General features: G+C 38.1%; 1 protein-coding gene and 1 long non-coding RNA gene across 3 annotated transcripts in view; one reads left to right on the top strand and one right to left on the bottom strand.

Annotated features, from left to right (window-relative positions):
• The window catches only part of LOC138030292 (uncharacterized), a 30,687-nt gene extending 27,723 nt beyond the window's left edge, over positions 1-2,964 (bottom strand). Inside the window, exon 1 of the long non-coding RNA XR_011128063.1 lies at positions 2,825-2,964. This is a non-coding gene — a long non-coding RNA (uncharacterized lncRNA). The remainder of the gene's footprint in view (positions 1-2,824) is intronic.
• A 1,872-nt stretch (positions 2,965-4,836) lies between these two features.
• The window catches only part of LOC138030291 (uncharacterized), an 18,078-nt gene continuing 7,914 nt past the window's right edge, over positions 4,837-15,000 (top strand). Inside the window, exon 1 of one of the 2 annotated variants that reach the window (XM_068878193.1) lies at positions 4,837-4,955. The gene's annotated coding sequence lies outside the window, so the exon portion shown is untranslated. Of the gene's footprint in view, positions 4,956-7,930; positions 8,029-15,000 lie in introns of those variants that run through there. The other variant, XM_068878194.1, reaches the window with a different exon arrangement.

Here is a 15,000-nt window from a genome sequence, read left to right as displayed (position 1 = left end):
AGTGAAACCAAAACCAATCATGGCTTGCAAGCGTGCTCATTTTCCCACGCTTTGTGTCGAGTACGTGTAATTACTTCGAGTTTTGATTGGTTTACTGGATTGTCTCCGTCCTTTTTGATTGGCCGAAGTACTTACTTTGGTTTTGGTTTTACGACACTCGATTGAAACTCGCTCTAGTGTACTGGTTATCACGCCCAATTGCAACTAGTGATACGGGGAACGTGAGCTGAAATTTCACTCAGGGAAATAGTCCACAATTTAACACTTTTCTTCAGGGTTTCTAGGTCAGTGCTATAGAAAACGTGACCACTGATCTCCTTTTTTCAGAAGGAGATTTTTGTAGTGGATAACAGATAACCAAGCCAATACTTTTAACGGGTAAGGGATATCCGACAAGATGACCTCAAAAATGAAGGATAAGAGAAGTAGTTGTAGGGCTACTAAAATTAAGTTTGGGTTCAACATTTGTCATTATCTTGTATAGTGTGCTTGATTCGTACTTTTTTTCGTATTTATCGGTGAGTTTTCCCACCTCCCTCGATCCGTGCTCAGTTATCTACCATTCATCTCATCGTTGCAGTCACCTTTGCCCATTCCTAGTTTCTAGTGCACCACTTTTGTCCCTAATAAACCTGCGGATGACCATTGCATTTTTTTTTTTTCCAAACTGGCACTCAGATTCTTCCTTGTGAAGTTTACGAAAGAGATCCACTTTCGTCTTTTTTTGATAGCTTTTGGCCTGAAATCACCGTGAAACGAGGATAGAAAAATCATGTTCTTCGTCTTTGTGTTTTTCCAGCCGGATACAAAGCATCTAACGACTGTATTAGGCCTTCACATGAAAATATCTCAAAGGAATGACCAAGAGATAAAAACAAGCGTTTCCGAGATGACGTCTCAATCATCTCCAGTCCCCCTTAGTGATACAACGGATACAACGGAGTGGGAAAATAAAAGGTGCGAGTACAAAACTGTAAAAAATGTTGTATACTAATATAAATTAAAGTAAATTTAGTATTATGTAACCTTTTTTCACTGATTTGTAACTATTATTCTACAGTTTGTAATTTACATCTACTGGTTACCTACTTTATATAAAGTCACTTACTTGTAAACATCCCTCAACTGAAGATGGATACAGAGTATCCGAAACATGTCTTGCAAATTTAAAAGTTGTGTTGTTTTTTTTAAATATTTTAATAGTAATAATAATTATCATAATCATTATCATTATCATTATTATTATTATTATTGTTGTTACTATTATTATTACTATTATTATTATCATTATTACATTTTTTGGAACCCTCAACATAAAACCCTCGACCCTCAACGCTCAACCAAAAGGCGGACTCTTTATGGTAAACAACTGTAACCTGTCACTCAGGAAAAGAGAGAGATTTATCCAAAAAAAAAAAACACATCTTGCAGTCGGAAGACTGAACTACATGTGTTGCATATATTCTAAATAAAAAAAAACTAATAAAATCGAGTTTGATACATGACCCAAACATCCATAAATGTAACTATTCTTAGCCTTATCAGTCTTTACTTGATATACAGCTCATTAATAGCTTATGACAGTCGTTCAAAATAATGTCATCAAAGTAACACATATTTCCCTCCCTTATTTCAGTGTCAAATATTTCCCTACTGCCACTCGACTATAATTCGTTTTGGGCCGAAGGAACATCTCCATGTATTTTCGGAGATTCGTAATCCAAAATGTCACTACTTGGCCATATTTGATGTTGTCAATAAATTAATCTCCTTGCACACTAATGAAAACAAAATTTGGCTATCTTAAAGGCTGTCACAAAGTGAATAAGGTGTTAAAAGACCGTTTACGGCCAAATATAGATGTTGCACATTGTCTACATACTGAATAACGAAAAAGTGTTCAGCTTTCAGCTTTCTTTTTCATTATTTCAGACTTAATTCCTTACATGAACTGTAATTATCAGAGTTATTTTCTTAGTTATGTGATGGGTGGAATAAGCAGCAGCATGCGTGACGGTCTGAGATATTTTAATCCAAAATAGTGACATTTTTTAAAAGTGGAGATTGAGCCAATAAGTTGAGATTCCTTTATTGCTTGAAGTCATAAAAAAGGAGAATCGCTTTTCAGCGTTTCATTGACAAGGGTCAATGTACTCATTATTACATATTTATTAGAAGATTGATCACACTGGTTCATGCATTTATGTATTTAGTAACTCCAACTATTTAATTATATTACAAGATAAGAAAAACACGCCACGATTTAAAAAAAAAACACTTCAACTCCGGCTGTGGCTATCTAAGAAGTGAAGACTATCTAAATACAAGGCCGGGAAACTAAGTTTATCAGTTAAAGGTTGCAATACATCGAGTGAAATTAAAACATCAGTAATCCCATCGAGCACAGCTTTATAATTAGATGACTGCTCTGATCTACTTATATAAGGGAATTCAGTGGCGCGCTCGCAAACATATGACATAAGTCTCACTGAATCTGTCCCGTTTTTGCAAAGAACAAGTAATAGTTGACATTACAGGTTATACCCTGGCGACGAGTTTTTCAATTCAGAGACCTTTTTCAAAAAGCTCTCTGTGTCTGGGTTGAATTTTCGTCGAAAAATTGATAATTTGTGTGGTTTTTGGTCAACAGACGTTAATTATTTGTAAAATGTGGATAAAATAATCCTGTGGGCATGTAATTAAGTTAAATATGCAAGATTTCGAGCGAATAAAAGCGAATATTTTGAGGAATAACAAAATTCTGTGCGATAATAGTAGCACGACGAGGAACGCGACTGCACGGACAAGAAGGAAATCATCTTACCTTTGCAGCGATTTCAAGATTTGGGATTCCATCCAATGAACCAAAATCCTTTACTTTATCTTTCCGATGTATTTAATGTTATGTTTTGGCTGAAAACTTACATAAAGCCGCTCCACAACCGAAACAAAATTTCGCCTTCGCGGGCTTCAAATGGCCCAAAGTGAAAAGCGCTTCATGTAGGCATAATAAAAGCTGCAAAGACAAAATTTTTAGGAAAACTGGGGCCATATCTCCCAAGTGAAGACGCCAAATAAAATAGCGGTGTCGCATTGAGTACCCCGGTGATATGTCTATCCCTGCACCCATATCACTGGTGACATGTGTACCCCCGGTAGGGATACAAAAAACACTGAAGCTTTGTACCCGGGGGCCTCCAAAGCCTTGTAGGAAAAACATGGAGGCTACGAGTATTTTGTATTTATTCATATTCATTTGTTATTTTCTCACCTTTTTGTACATATATATTTTTCCCTTCGCTTTTTACACCTCACTTTTTCTTGCCAGACTGGCAATCGAAAGCTCAATGTTTTTAAAACTTTTAACCAAAGAACGTTTTTAACTTTTCAATTATGCCCCCTGGTTACTCATCGATATTTAAATATACTTACTAGTCATATATAAGCTTAGCTAGTACTTTGCTGGACAGACTACAGCGTTTGCTTTACCAGGGGATACACATATCACTGACTACGATTACCGTGATATGCGTACCCCCGAGATATGTTGGGGATATACATATCACTTAACTGGCGATCTCAGTGATATGTGTATCCCCTGGTTAGCGCACTATCGTCTGTCTAGTTTTTAAGTTGTCAGTGATAATTGGGAATCAATAATACTTGCTGTCAGTTGATGGAATATTTCATGCACTTACGTACTAGGCAGAAAAAAAAACGCTAGTAGCTAGTATTTTGCTAGACAGGCGACAACGCCGATAGGCCAGGGGATACATATATGACTACGATTGCGGTCACCGGTGATATGTGTATCCCCAAGATATATTTTTATTTTAATGACAATTTCGACTCCTTTATATTTCCAGTAGATTGTTTGATGTTTGCTACTGGCCCATAAGAGTATTATCTGCCAAGGCATGAAATCCATTTGGTTTTATTTACATGGACATGTCGAACTCACGAGTCGTGTCTTTACAGTTCTGATTGTGGAAGATGGTTCAGTTGCAAATAAATGGTTTCTAATCTTGATACCTTGAAAAAATCATGTCTGATCTGTGTTCACCGATTTCCGTCCATTAACACAAGTTTGCCGTAATTATTTATTTTTTGGAGGGGAAGGGAAGGGGGAGATACACATATCACTGGCCGCCATATTGGAGGGGGTACACATATCACTAGTGATATGTGTGCGGGGATACACATATCACGGGGGTACACATATCAGCGCGGCCCTCTACGAATCATACAAGAATGGTACAAGGATGCATCAATTTGGGCGCTTGCGAATAAAAAGAGATTTATATAAATTATTAAGTCAGTTAAGCCGTTCAAATAAGATTCCGGATCGCACTGCTTTAAGTCAAATTTGAAGATCCTGATGGGCGTGAAAAACAGAAGCAGGTGTTGGGTGGTAGTTTACAGCCAAGTAAAGTCTGATAACGAAAACTTGTTTTTCAGCTGTCTTTTCATTTTTGGTTCGTTTTCTTTAAAAGGGCGCCATAAATTACCTATAATCGTCAGGCCTAATTTCTTTTGATAGTTTCATTACTGACTCCCTGAGGCAAGCAGCGAAACACGCATTACTGTACGCCCTGAGGTATTCAAATCCAAAATGGTGGTCTTTTAATATCAGCCTGGAGTCATTTTTTTTCGGATCACGTTCGTTTTATTTTCCCCGCACTAGTTGATGCCGAAAAAACCATTCGCTTTTCAGAGTTTCAAGTTTTGAAAAATTTTTGACACTAGTTCAATGATGTTACACTACTTATTATTAATTATTTATTACTCGTGCATATTTGTATTTAATCAACTCCAGTTATTTTTAAGAAGAGGAAAATCAGCCTGTTTTGTTACAAGGCAACACTTCACCTTCTCCGGCGTCTAAGAAGTGACTACGTGAAACACTGGGCTGAAATCATAAGAACATTTCTGCTTCTGAAATACGATTTCAACAGGTATTTCATTTCTAGGGTCCTTCTAAAATAACTTAAATGTTCAGTGAGCATATATGCTGTTTTAACCTAGCCACTGATTGTCAGAATACGAATAGCTACATTTTCTACAAAATCTCTTCATCACCAGTATCTCATTGCATCGATATATCCTGTTTCAGTTTGTAAAGAATTACAAATGACATTGACATTGCAGCTGATCAGTTGTAAAGAATTACGACATTGCAGCTGATCAAGAAGAATTTTTCAATTCTGAGACTTTTGTAAAAAAAGCTTTCTGTTTGTCTTGCTGCTGATAGGAAGCCTAATAGGAATGATCAAGACCTTTGAAAACTATCGTTTTAATTTTAAGTCAGATAAGCCGTTCAGATACAACTGCCCGGGAAAGGGGAATGTTTGTTTACACATTATGCACCATTGCCATAAGCTCATCGTATTCTCTTCGATCCTCTAAAAATAAGCACTGCACGATGAAAGACCATTATTGCACAGTCAAAAAGATGTGAAAATGTAAGCCAGCGATAAACCAGATAAATATTTCTTCAATTTTGGTTTAAGAATCTAAAACTTAAAATTTACCAACTGAGGAATGTAGGGGTCCAGTAACCCTTAGGTTACCACTTAATAATTTGCCAGTTTTTATGTAAAAGATGCCGATGAGCCAACATCTTATTTTAACTGAGAATTTCGATTCAAGACTGCTTTTACCCTTGCAACAAAAATCTTTCACAGAATTGAGGAACTTTTGCATCGTCATAAATATAAATGTTGTTTTGCAATTAGCAATTATCACTCAATGGCAGAATTAATTCCAAAGAAACAACTTTTTCTTGCCTTTGCGGAAGCCTGCCGGCCGGCTGCCTCAAAAAAGAAAGCACATTCACTGCAGTGCATAAAAACTAATAGTTTTTGACAGAGAATAGACAACATCTATGGAAATATCCGGCGTAACATAGTATTATTGTTATATACCGAAAGTGCAAATTTCCGAATGTACTGGTCAGGGGCTTGTCGGGAGAAACGCCATGTGAATCCTCCACCTTGTTTACGTTCAGTAAATGTTGCGTTTTCTTCATCCTTTCCCTCTTGGTAATGTTTCCCCTCAATACATAACAGTTGTATTTGTAAATTATTATTATAATCGAAATGAACCTGGGATTCATAATCAACTATGTTTTTCCAAAGTTTGTGAAATTGCCCAAGTCATGCCGCAGTTATTAACACTAACCCAAGAAGACATGTCGACTTTTAATCGTTTGCAGTTCTCGAGCTCGTGACAAAGGCAGAACTTTCTCTTCATTCACTATTTAAACGATTATTTAAACAAGGTTTAGAGCTGGATTATAAGGGACTTATAAGAACATTCTCAAGGGGGGTATCTTAAATAATGAAAACAAAAATTGTCATTAGCCAATGTAACAACAGTTTAACAAAATATAATATTCAAGAGTGTAAAATGGGGCTTGACAGGCCTACATGACTCCCTTGTACGTGGTCTGGTTTCCTTTAACTTTGTCATAATTTTACTATCTTTTAGGCGCTTCCAGTAAGATTTCATTTAGCAATGGTTTTCGTTCTATGAGACTTTAGATTTGGACCTTCATACTAATATGTGATAGTTTTTTCTTCCAAGGAAATAGCTCGTGTTGATGATATATTTTTAGTTCCTTGGTGTTGATTTTCTCTGCAGTAGGCCAGGGTTTTCGTTTGAGGCCGGAGGCCGGTCGTTTTGTCCGGCGGTTTCCCACTCCATGTCCGGTACTTTGATGCCAATATTTCAGGGGTTGTTTGATTTTTTATTATTATAAAGAGAATTCGAGTGAACTCCAGCCTTGCCTGGGAAACTGAGTAGACGTTTTTGGAATTTGTACGTGACAAGGGTGGAGCTGTAAGACTATCTAAATAAAAAGCCCGGAAACTAAAAAGTTTATCAGTAAAAGTTGATATACATCGAATGAAGTTAAAACATCATTAATCAGATCGAGCATAGCTTTAGACTAGTGCTCTGATCTACTTATGTAAGGGAATTCAATGACGCGCTCGCAACCGCATCACATATATCTCACTGCATCTGTCCCGTTTTTGCAAAAAGCTAGTAACAGTTGACATTACAGCTTGTACCGTGGCGACGAGTTTTTTAATTCATAGACCTTTTTCAAAAAGCTCTCTGTGTGTGGTGCTTCTTAAAGTATGCCTTGTACATTACTAAGCCTGATGTGAGAAATCAAGACCACAGAAAACAATTCGGCGCTTTGCTTTAAGTCAGTTAAGCCGTTCAAAAAATATCCTAATGACTGTGAAAAACTGAAGCAGGCGTCGGGTGATAGTTTACAGCCAAATCAAGCATTTTGTCTAGCTATTCTTGGGTTTCACTCACGTGATCAACAGCCACGTTTTTCATCGAAAACAAAAGAAGATGTTAGCATAATAATATCTTTCAATTCCCGGAGGATTGGATTGGGACACCAACATGGCCGCCATTGCATTGTTTGGCGACACCTAAGAAATCCAAGAATAGATACTCGTAACGAAAACATGTTTTTCAGCTTTGAATTCTTTTCATTTTTTGTTCGTTTTCTTTAAAGGGACACCATACATTACCGGCTTTAATCATCAGAGCTAATTTCTCTTTGTTAGTTCATTACTGACTCCCTAGGGCAAGCAGCGAAACACGCATATACGCCTTGAGGTATTTAAATCCAAATGGTGGTCTTTTAGCATCAGCTAGGAAACGTTTTTTTCGGATCACCTTCGTTTTATTTTCCCCGCACTAGTTGACGCCGAAAAAAGGCCATTCGCGCTTTTCAGCGTTTCAAGTTTTGAAACTGAATTTGTTGACACTAGTTCAATGATGTACTTATATTATTACTTATTCATTAAAAGAGGAAGTTTGGTTGGCACTGGCTCATGCATTTATGTTTCAGTTCATTAACTCCACTTATTTTTAAGAAGAGGAAAACTGACCAGCCATTTTTGTTACAACATTTCACCTTCCCCGGCGTCTAAGAAGTGACTTTGTGAAACACTGGGCTGAAATCATAAGAACCTTTCTGGTTCTGAAAAACGCTTTCAACAGGTATTTCATTTGTAGGGTTCTTCTAAAATAATTTAAACGTTCAGTGAGTTTATGCTGTTGTTTTTACGTGCATGGCCACTGATCGTCAGTATACGAATACCTACATTTTCTACAAGATCTCTTCATCATTGCGTGGATCTATCCTGTTTTCAGTTTGTAAAGAACTACGACATTGCAGCTGATCAAAAGGCGAAAAATTACTTTAAATTTTGACATCTTTTTCAAAAAACGTTCTGTTTGTCTTGCTTCTGATGCGAAGCCTAATGGTCAATTGGCCCATATCACTCAATGTCCAAACTAAAGATTTTGCCCGTCGAACCTCTCATTCAGTGTGAGGCTGGACGGGCAAAGACAATGCGAAGACAAAGCCTTTATTCCCCACGGACTCCAAAATGGCCGCCGAGTGATAAAGGTGAATGGAGTGATCAAGGTCTGTGAAAACTATCGTTTTTGTTTTAAGTCAGTTGAGCCGTTCAGATACAACTGCCCGGAGAAGGGGAATGCTTGTTTGCACAATGATTAGCATCCCATGATTGCGATAAGCTCATCGTATTCTCTTTGATCTCCTAAAAATCAGCACTGAACGCTGAAAGACCAATATTGCATAGTCAAAAAAATGTGAAAATTTAAGCCAGCGATAAACCAGATAATCTTTGCTCATTTTTGGTTTAAGAATCTAAAACTTAAAATTTACCAACTGAGGAATGTAGGGGCCCAGTAACCCTTAGGTTACCACCTAATAATTTGCCAGTTTTTTACGTAAAAGATGCCGATGAGCCGACATCTTATCTTGACTGAGAATTTATATAACAATAACCATACTATGTTACGCCTGGTATCACCATGGATCTTATCTATTCTCAGTCAAAAACTAGGTTTTGGTGCACTGCAGTGAACGTGCTTTCTTTTTTGAGGCAGCCGGCCGGCCGACTTTCTCAAAGGCAAGAGAAAGTTGTTTTCTTCAATGTTTGTAATTAATTAATTTTGCCATTGAGTAATTATCGAGTACTTCCTTGTGAAATCAACCCGGGATTCATAATCAACCATGTTTTTCCAAATATTTTAAAATTGCCCGAGTCACGCCGCAATTATTAGCACTTACCCAAGAAGACATGAACTTCAATCGTTTGCAGCTCTCATGACAAAGGGAGAACTTTCTCTTCAGTCATTTGGAGACTTCCTTAGGGCCCATTATTTAAACGAGGTTTAGACCCTGATTATAATAGCCCTGGTCTAAACCACAGTTTTGCAGAAAGCTTCTGTTATTTAGACAAAGTTTAGTTTAGTCAAGGGTTAGACGGGGCTTGGCCATCGATTAAACAACAAAGGAGGCTAAACCTGTAAGAGACATACGGTTACGTCAATGAGTCAGTCATCAATTGTGTCATATAGAATCGATAATTTAAGGGACAGGAAAAGTTCCCTTGAACAGTACAATAATGACGATCTTTACAGACGCTCTCGCTTTTGTAAGCAATCAGTAATTCATTTTGAACAAATTCCGAGCTGTCGGACAGTTTTAATTTGGAAATTCCGTCACAACGGGCCTTCCCCTCTCACCGTTGAGAATAATCTTCCTTCGCTACAGCAAGTTTTCAACGAGTGACTGGCATTTTATTCGGTGCATCGATATATATAGAGCTTTCAAGGTAATTCACAAAGATTCAACAACAATTCATTTTTTGGCCTTCAAATTTGCATGAAACAAAAGCAAAGTGAGTTCTGTGAGCGTTTGTCCGACTCTTTTTTTCGTCAGTAATTTAATAGAGAGCTTTTTCAATAAATGCCTTCCGAGCAGTTCTTATTGCCAACTTTAATTTATTCCTGACCGAACGAAACTCATGCCAAGAAGCATAAGTGCTGGTCTGGTGAGCGGTAAATCTAGCAGCATCTCGTTTCTTCTGAAGTTCCTCTATCAATGGGTCCTTCATCCATGGAGCGGGTGGTCGCGTGACACGAACCTTCCGCAAGGGGGCGTGTCTCTCGACACACTCGGAAATTAGTGTATTCAGTGTCTCTAGTTGTTCGTCGGGATCATCCGAGTAGGATATAACAGACAGAGGAAGAGTAAAAAAGTCCTCTTTAAAGTTCTTAATGTCCTGGATAAATTTATAACGAGGCTGGAACCGAGGGAGCCGTACATTGACGCATGCGTAGATGGCATCGTGGTCACTTACAATAGAGCGTGGAATTATACCAGTGTTGGTCACCTTTTGCGGGTGGTTGGTGATAAAGTGATCAATTAGGGTTTTGGAGGTCCTTGTAACACGTGTAGGTCGTTTCGCAACCTGTGTAAGCTCGAACATATCCAGTATACCTTGATACCTTTTCGTTAGATGATCAGAAGGACGAAGCATATCGATATTGATGTCTACTGTAAGCATTAAAATGCCATCCCAGTACACAGTCAGGTATCCAAGTAAGTTATCTAAACTATTCAGCCAATCGGAAAGACTGAGCATGCGCTCGGAATTGTAGATCACACCTACTAGAGCCCTACTATACTTATTGCGGGCAGGCACCTCGATCCATAGATGTTCAAGTTCTGGGTGGGCATTTTCAATGTCACGACGGCGCTTGTAATTGATATTTTCCTTAATATAGACACTGACGCCACCTCCCCTTATACCTTCCCTGTTCCGGAATTCCGTAACAAAGCAAGGGATAGAGTGAATACTCACTTTGTCCCCAGAACCTCAAATTTGGTGATTTCAGGTCTTTGCCATGCAGAGTACCGCAAAAAGGTGTGCTAAAACTATGGTCAAGCATGATTGGTTTTCCTCTTTTAACCAATGATATTCTTGTCTGTGGCGTTGTCGTAGCCGTACACGAAAACGTTTCTTAAACTCGCAAGACAGCATTAGTAAGGAAACAAAGAACTGTACTATTCACTCGCGCCACCTGTATTCGAACTCGAACTCTCCAGGTGAGTTTATAGAGTGTTTTTACTCACGTGATCAGTAACCTTGTTTTTTCCCCCGAAGGAAAAGTAAACGTTTGCCTGAAAAGAGGGGTCAATTTCCGTAGGAGTAGTTGGTTACACAATCATGGCCGCCGTTCCATTGTTTAATTAATGAGGCACACCAGCATGACCGCTGTGACGTCACGTGAAAACACTCCATAGTCCGGCGTGTTCACCACCGCACACTACAAGAAGGAACACGCTCAAGGCAACACAATTGTTTTCATTTTTCCCTTTTTGTATAATAAGTCATAATTGATATCCTTGTGTAGTAACCAAAACCAATCCTAACCTTACTTGACCCTAATTTTTCATTAGGCTTTAATTTAGGCTCCAAAAAATGTTTCTTCAATTCATCTGAGTGCATATTCAACGTAGGTAATATGAGGATAGCCAAGTTAACCTCGGTAAAAACGAATTCAACCTGAGAACGGATTTTACCTGCGATATTTTCATGCGTGATATTCTTGGTCCAAAGTATTATTCGTTCTAAGTAATCTACTTGCGTAACACGAAATTAAAACAAATTGATAATTTAATAAAAATTTGTATAATCATAATGGCCTTGAAAAAGCAGCAGGTGTCGGGTAAAAGTTCACAGCCAAATAAAGAAGAAATTGCATGTTGTTTAAAAAATCGCAACGGACAAGTGTTTTTCAGCTCTCGCTTGAGATTTTGTTCGAGCACCAAACCAGACTTCATTTCTTAACTTCGTGACTCAGCGGCAACCTACATGATGCCCTGAGGTATTTAAGTCCGAAATGGTGACTCTTTCGATGAGCCAGGGAAAATGTTGTTTCCGATCATATTCGTTTCACCTTTTGCGTACCATCAAAGTGATGATTTTAAGTTTACTAGTTAACTAAAGGCCAAAAAACGCGAATTGCTTCTCAGTGGTTTCAAGTTTTGTAAATTTGTCGACACTGGACCATGTAATTATTACATTATTACGTATTTATTTATGAGAAGAGGAAGTCAAAAAAAATTGATGAAACTGGTCAGTGCATTTGTGTATACAATGAATTTCAAACATTATAAAGAGGATTGTCAGTACAGCTGCAGCACTCTAACTTCCCGGTTCCCCGTCTTCTCAAAAAAATTGATTGCGTTTATCGTGAACCACTGGGCTCAAATAGCAAGAAACTTTCTTGATTTGAAATACGCGTTAAAGAAAAGGTAATTTCATTTCTATACTTCTTTCAAAACAATTTTAATGTTCAGGAAGCATATCTCTTGTTTTAACGTGGCCACCAATTGTCAGTATTATACAGATACCTACATTTCTACGAGCTCTCTAAAGAACAAGTTATGTTAAAATTAAAAACAACACCCGCATCAACAGATACACTCAAAGGTTAAAGGAAATAACTTCGTAAATTTAAAACTGAAATATCATCGAATGAAGGTAAAAAAAAACATCGGTAAATAAGTCACACCGAGCATAGCTTTAAGAAGAGTGCTCGGATCTACTTATGTAAGGGAATTCAATGGCATGCTCGCAATCAGACGACACATATCCCATTGCATCTGTCCCGTTTTTGTATAGGGGAATTTTTCTTTATAAATGCTGCCTAGTCATCATGCGCCTATGGTATTCTCCTAAATCCCCCAAAAAATCAGTACTGAATTGTTAAAGACGATTGGATAGGCAAAGAAATGTGAAAACTAAAGAACAATAAACCAGAAAATCTCTGTTCAATTTTCCTTCAAAACTTTAAAATTTTACAAACTAAGAATTTACGGGCCCATAACGTTTTTGCCATTCAAGAATTTGAAAGTAGTTCATAGCTAAGATTTCAATGACTATGAAAACGTTACAGCTTAAAATTGGAAAGCGATCTTAGTTCAACAAGTTCGTTCAACTTCTGAAGTCAATTTGTGCATAGCAAAATGCCTTCTGGCAGCAAAGACAATGTGGTCAACCAAGAACTCCCTATAATAACTTACTTTTCATGGGACTATGATTGTTGATTTTGGTCAGGTGTTCATCCATAAGTTTCCTGAGTTTTGTTCGCAAACCGACTGTCAAAATATCCCCACGCTCTATGTACGTCCGTGGTCCGTCCACCATAATTCCTTGGGCATGGCCTTGCGGAAACACAATGAATCGGTTTGTCCTTATCTTGATCAAATTTCATCCTCCAACTCCTTTTTTTAGGTAGACTAAGACCATTTGAGCTCTATCTCATGGTGACACGGATAAACCACCGACCTAAGGCCTAGCAGAATATAATCGGTCATCTGCTACTACCTCAAGATCTACGGAGGTCTTGGGAACATTTTGAACAGGACTATGTGCAGAAATGTGCGAAAAATAATAATTATTATTATTTAAAAAAATGCAAGTCTATGGTACTGATCACTTACACGCATGCAAATTAGTGTGTTTTGTTTTCTGTTTGCCTCCGGCAGGTGTAAGCATCTTAACTGATATGCAATTTTTCCGGTGTTTATTTCTTAGCTTTATGACTTAGCGGAACCTACATTTGTCGACACTGGACCATGTAATTATTATGTCGTATTTATGAGAAGAGGAAGTTTAAAAATTGATGAAACTGGTCAGTGCATTTGTGTATTTAATGAATTCCAAACATTGCAAAGAAGAATCCATAGGAAAACCAACCAGCTTTGTCAGTACAGCACTTTTACTTCCCCGCGATCTAAGAATTGATTGCGTTTATTTTTGAAGCAATGGGCTGAAAAAGGAAGAAACCTTCTGGTTTCGACGAACGCTCTCAAAATTTATTTCTAGACTTCCTTCAAAGTTAAATTAATTTAAAATCTCAGAAAGTATATCTGTTGTTATAACTTGGCCTTTAATTGTCAGTAACGGATAACTACATACTAGCGCTCTACTGCCCCCAGAATTAAGAAGTTAAGTTTAAAAACAACACTGACATCAACAGATACACTAGGAAGGTAAAGGTTTTGGAATTAGCAGGTGACGAGGGTGGAGCCGTAAAGGCAAAGGAAATAACTTGTGAAAACTGAAATACATCGAATGAAAGCAAAACATCGTTAATCACACCCAGCAAGAAGCTTTATGAAGAGCGCTCGGATCTACCTACAGAAGGGAATTCAATGGCGTGCTCGCAACTACACAAAACATGTCTCATCGCATCTTTCCCTTTTTGAACTAGAGCGGTTTTCAAATGAGTGTCGAAAAACCAAAACCAAAGTAATTACTTTGGCCAATCAAAAAGGACGGAGACAATCCAGTAAACCAATCAAAACTCGAAATAATTACACGTAGCCGACACATAGCGCGGGAAAGTGTGCACGCGAGAGCTACGATTGGTTTTGGTTTCACTTCTGATTGGTTAGAAAAGTGGCGCGAGAACTTTGAACCAATCCCTGAGTAAAGTAATGCAAAACCAAAGTAATTATCTAATTACTTTCGACACTCAATTGAAAACCACTCTAAGGAGCTAGTAATTGTTAACGTTACATCTGATGCGGTTGAGGAGTGTTATTTAAATCAAGCCCCGTAGAAACCATACAATTCCATAATGTCTTTCATCGAAACCTGGATGAACCTGAAAAGACTAAAATATGAATATGAATATGAATAGGGCCGGCACGTTCACAGACAGCTGTGCTATTTCAATGCATTTCTGAAAATCCTCGTGATGTTGAAGAATAATCGTCGTAGTCTTGTTCTAATTGCTTGTGGAGTTGATATGCATTACTCCCCGTTCAAATGCTGTGATTCCACGAGACCAGAACTCTCTTCCCTTCTTTGCTCAAATCGTTTATTGTTGAGAGTATATAGGTGTGGCTCAGACGCAGGTCAGGGCGGTCAAAAGATCCCAAATATCATCATGTTTATCATAAGCTCCAAACCCACCTTTTTTGCTCGAAAGGGTGTGGTTGACTCATGCGCAATGACTCGACAGATCAGCCCACGCTAAGTAGTAACGCAGCGTCAGAGAATCTCGAAACTCTTGCTTATTCAAGGCCAAACACTGGTCTTCACGGGATAATGCGTTCAGCCAAGAGCTCTTTTCTTC

This window comes from Montipora capricornis, chromosome 13 (assembly GCF_036669925.1).
Source record: "Montipora capricornis isolate CH-2021 chromosome 13, ASM3666992v2, whole genome shotgun sequence".
Lineage (NCBI taxonomy): Eukaryota > Metazoa > Cnidaria > Anthozoa > Scleractinia > Acroporidae > Montipora > Montipora capricornis.
The sequence above is the reverse complement of the archived record's forward strand: the minus strand, read 5'-3'. Positions and strand labels throughout refer to the sequence as shown.